The sequence below is a fragment of the Schistocerca nitens genome, chromosome 4 (genome assembly GCF_023898315.1).
Source record: "Schistocerca nitens isolate TAMUIC-IGC-003100 chromosome 4, iqSchNite1.1, whole genome shotgun sequence".
Taxonomy (NCBI): domain Eukaryota; kingdom Metazoa; phylum Arthropoda; class Insecta; order Orthoptera; family Acrididae; genus Schistocerca; species Schistocerca nitens.
The window spans coordinates 598,866,305-598,871,727 of NC_064617.1; positions in this window are offsets into that span (position 1 = coordinate 598,866,305).

The window sequence follows — 5,423 nt, forward strand, 5'->3', positions numbered from 1 at the left end:
GATGGTGTACTCAACGACGAACCTGGGTGCACGAATGGCAAAACAACATTTTTTCGGATGAATCTAGGTTCTGCTTATAGCATCATGATGGTCGCATCCGTCTTTGGCGACATCGCGGTGAAGGCACATTGGAAGCGTGTATTCGTCATCGCCATACTGGCGTATCACCCGGCGTGATGGTATGGGATGCCATTGGTTACACGTCTCGGTCACCTCTTGTTCGCATTGAAGGCACTTTGAACAGTGGACGTTACATTTCAGATGTGTTACGACCCGTGGCTCTACCCTTCATTCGATCCCCACGAAACCATACATTTCAGCAGGACAATGCACGACCGCATGTTGCAGGTCCTGTACGGGCCTTTCTGGATATAAAAAATGTTCGACTGCTGCCCTGGCCAGTACATTCTCCAGATCTCTCACCAATTGAAAACGTCTGGTCAATGGTGGCCGAGCAACTGGCTCGTCACAATACGCCAGTCACTACTCTTGATGAGCTGTGGTATGGTGTTGAAGCTGCATGGGCAGCTGTACCTGTACACGCCATCCAAGCTCTGTTTGACTCAATGCCCAAGCGTATCAAGGCCGTTATTAACGCCAGAGGTGGTTGTTCAAGGGTACTGATTTCTCAGGATCTATGCACCCAAATTGCGTGAAAATGTAATCACATGATATTTCTAGTATAATATATTTGTCCAACGAATACCCGTTTATCATCTGCATTACTTCTTGGTGTAGCACTCTTAATGGCCAGTAGAGTAGTATAACTGCCCCCTTGGAAGAGGTATTATTTAATTCACATCATGTGCGGTGGCGCTCGACACAGACAAGGCAGATGTTTATCAGCCTGGCGCCTAGATGGCGATCATAATCGGGAATTTTATGTTTACGTTGCTACAATTTGAGCAATTACTTAGGTAAAACATCTGTTTGCACTGTGGTATACCTTTGTTTACACAGATTTTTTAAAGTAAACGTTTTATATGTTTTGGTCGAGAGGATATACTACTTTTCCGCCATATAATTACCTTATTATAGGTGGAAATACATCCATAGTTGGTGAAAGTACTCGTCTACCGCATTAAACAGTTAAGAAGTGAGCACTTGGATGAAACGTGATTAATGTTCTCTTGCAAGTCATCCCCTTGAATGATTAAACAACCAAACAGGAAAACATCAGGAAAGTGTACAGACCAGTATCGACTGACTGACACTTACGGATACGTTAAGTAGCTGAATGGGTCCGGCCGGGTTGAAGATTTTCTCCGCTCGTGGACTGGGTGTTGTGTGGTCCTCATCATCACTACATCCTTATCACCGGCACGCAAGTCGTCCAATGAGGCGTCAACTGCAATAAGACTTGCATTTGTCAGCCGAACGTCCCCAGACGGGGCCTCCCGGCCAGCAATTCCATTCGCTCATTTCCATTTGCCACTTACAGATGTGTTAAGTAGCTGACGCCCTAGGCAAATCAGGAAAAAGAAGGTATCTTACAATCATTCACTAAAAATGTTATTTTGAGATAAGTACAGCTTTTTTTTAGTTCTGACCAGAAGAAAATGGGAAAACTTATTCGCTGACAATGTTTTCACTGCACTGAAAAGAAGTGCTGTCGTGGACGAGATGTGGGATCATCTTTTCGTGCCAGAAACGAAACAGAGGTGCAAATCTCGGAACTATGCACCAAACAAACCGGAACTGGAAATGTTATAGCCCGTGGTTTAATGGATGGAAAAGGGATTCTTCTTACTTATTGCCTTCCAAATGATAAAACAGTTATCGCACCCCCGCCAGATTCATGCAATTCTGGAAGAAGTTCGACTTAAAGAAATAATTCTATAAAACTTATATCGAAATACTATAAGCTTCCTTTAAATTTCAAGTAGGTGTTGTTGCCAGTAAATTTCATTATATTTTTAGTGCACGTTTCAGCACTTCACATATATTTTTCAGTAACAAACTAAAAATTGCCGTATTTCGACTTGTCACTTTTCTTGCTGGGGCGCGATATGGTGGGTCCTCTGAATATATTCCGTGCCAACTGAAGAAAATATTTGAGGAGAGGGTTAGATCACAAAGGAAAACATACATCAACATAACAGCCTCCTCCCTTCTGCTTTGCCGCCCCCCCCCCCTCCCCCACCTCCTCACAAATATGCTTCGTCAAAGTGGAAACCGTAACAAACGTTGCAACAAGCATCCTACTCATAGCATTTGTCAGTCTATGACTTATGTTCAGTCACTCCATGTAAACACTTGTATGACGTAATAATTTTGAGAACAGTGGAGGCATTGCGGAAGTTTCAGATAGGTTTTCCTAGAGTCTAAAATTACGTTTCGGAGATGGAAGCTCTTCACAACAAAAATGTTTAAGTGACTTAGCTTAACGTAGAGCACACATAAAAAATAATGAATTTTTAGTTTAAAATACAGTTCCGTATAGCGTCTGGTTGAGAAAGTTCCTCCTTGTTTTCGTCAGACTTTTAAAACATGAGGTTACGATGTGCGCAGTTGTATCAAGAACGGGTCTTTTCTAGGAGTTAGTGTAAGTCCAACGTCGAGTCGAGCTCTGTTGCGTCAGTCAGTGGCGCAGTGAGTATTGAGTTAGGGAGTGGAAGCGGCCGCGTTAGGCCGAGGTTAAGTGCCGGTGCACCTCCTTCAGTGGTGCCGCTACTATTCTCTGGCTGACGCAAAAGACAAGCGTCGTACCGACGCCCGTGACCTTGAGTCGGGGTGCTAGCCACGCTGCGGAAGTCTTATCGAGCAAAACAACGCCTCCCAACATTGCCACTACGGTATTGGCGCAGGCTCATGTTGCTCAACGTTGCTCTGGCTTTTCCTCCTACATTACATCATTCTCGTAATGCATCATGGTACAACAGTACTGGTGAGGACATTTTCCTGGTTGGTGAAGTGCCAAAACAATTGATTCATTTCCCCCCCCCCCCCCCCCTGCGTGAGGTCCTTGAAGGGGAAATCAGAAGTCAGTTTACTACACGTTGTCTCTGGAAACTCTTTGTGCCGGGTTTGAATCAATTTCGTCGTCTACTAAGACATACAACATTTGCAGTACAGAGAGGTTGCTTTCTTATAGTCATGAACTTGCTTACATTCAATGTTGATGATGATGTTTGGTTTGTGGGGCGCTCAACTGCGCAGTTATCAGCGCCTGTACAAATTCCCAACCTTTGCTCAATCCAATCTCGCCACTTTCATGAATGATGATGAAATGATGAGGACAACACAGGCACCCAGTAATCTAGAGGCAGGTGAAAATCCATGGATCCACCGGGAATCGAACCCGGAATCAGATTCCAGACAACAGTCTGTTTTCCATTCACCTTGGAGAAAAAGGTAATAATAAACGTTGTGTTGAACCCCCTGAGCTGTTGATGGCTTCTGAGACTGATATCTTGCTCATATTCGTAAGTGATGCGTGATATTGACTTTGACATTAACTTGACGTACTAACGGTTCACACACACACACACACACACTTGATACTCTGATAATTTTTTTCATCACTTTTATCGTTCAGTTAGAGAGCATTAGCTTAACAGACGATTGAACCATTAAAAAAAGACCAAACGTAAATGAACTGAGATAAATTTAAAGGATGTGACTCCCCACGTATTGAATACACTGAGATGACAAAAGTCATAGGATACCTTCTAATATCCTTCCAATATCGCGTCGGACCCCTTTCACCCGGCGTAGTCCAGTAACTCTACGTCGCACGGACTCAACAAGTCAATGGATGTCCCCTGCAGAAATATTGAGCCATGCAACCTCTAAAGCTGCCCATAATTGCGGAATTGTTACCGGTGCTGGATGTTGTGTACGAACGGACCTTTCTATTATGCTCCATAAACGGTCAATGGGATTCACTTTGGGTGATGCGTGTGACCAAAACACTGGTTTAAATTGTCCAGAATGTTCTTCAAACCAGTCGCAAACAACTGTTGGCCAGTGACATGGCGTATAGTCATCCATAAAATTACATCATTGTTTGGGGACCTTAAGTCCACGAATGGCTGCAAATGGTCTCTGGGAACCTAAAGTCCACGAATGGCTGCAAATGGTCTCGTCCACGTGGGCCAAAGGACCCAGTCCACTCCATTTATACACAGTCCACACCATTATGGGGTCACCACCAGCTTGCATAATGCCTTGTTCATCATTTGGGTGCCGGCCGCTGTGGCCGAGCGGTTCTAGGCGCTTCAGTCCGGAACCGCGCGACTGCTACGGTCGCAGGTTCGAATCCTGCCTCGGGCATGGATGTGTGTGATGTCCTTAGGTTAGTTAGGTTTAAGTAGTTCTAAGTTCTAGGGGACTGATGACGTCAGATGTTAAGTCCCATAGTACTCAAGAGCCATTTGAACCATTTGAGCCATCATTTGGGTCCACGGCTTCTTGTGACCACACTCGAACCCTACCAACAAGTCTTACCAACTGAAATCGGAATTCATCTGGGCAGTCCGCGGTTTTCTAGTCCTCTAGGGTCCAACCGATATGGTCACGAGCCCAGGAAAGGCGATGCAGGCGATGTCAGCAAAGGCACTTGGAGGAGGAGGAGATTACTGTTTAACGTCCCGTCGACAACGAGGTCATTAGAGACGGAGCACAAGCTCGGATTAGGGAAGGATGAGGAAGGAAATCGGCCGTGCCCTTTATAAGGAACCATCCCGGGATTGGCCTGAAGCGATTTAGGGAAATCACGGAAAACCCAAATGAGGATGGCCGGACGCGGGATTGAACCGTCGTCCTCCCGAATGCGAGTCCAGTGTGCTAACCACTGCGCCACCTCGCTCGGTCCAAAGGCACTTGCGTCAGTCATCTGCTACCACAGCCCTTCATCGCCATATTTCTCCGCACTGTCCTAACGGATACGTTCGTCGTTCGTACCACATTGATTTCTGCGCTTATTCCACACAAAGTTGCATACCTCTTAGCACTGACAATTCTTCGCAAATGCAGGTGTTCTCCATCGTCAAGTGAAAGCCGTCGGTCACTGCTTTGTCCGTGGTGAGAGATAATGCGTGTAATTTGGTGTTATTGACACTTTTGACACTGTTGATCTCGGGATATAGAATTCCCTAACGATTTCCGAAACGGAATGTCTCATGCACCCAACTCCAACTATCATTCCGTGCTGAAAGTATGTTATTTCCCATCGTGCGGCCATAATCACAGCGGAAACTTTTTCACATGAACCACCTGAGATCAAATGACAGCCCCGCCAATGCATTGCCCTTTTACAGTTTGTGTTCGCGATTCTACCGCTATTTGTGTATGTGCATATCACTACCCCATGAGTTTTGTCACCTCATTGTAGAACAGAAACGGAGTGCTTCTTTGTCGGTTTTAGTTTAAGCAGATTGCAACTTGTGAAATCAACGTACAGTTACGAAGAGGTCACTGGA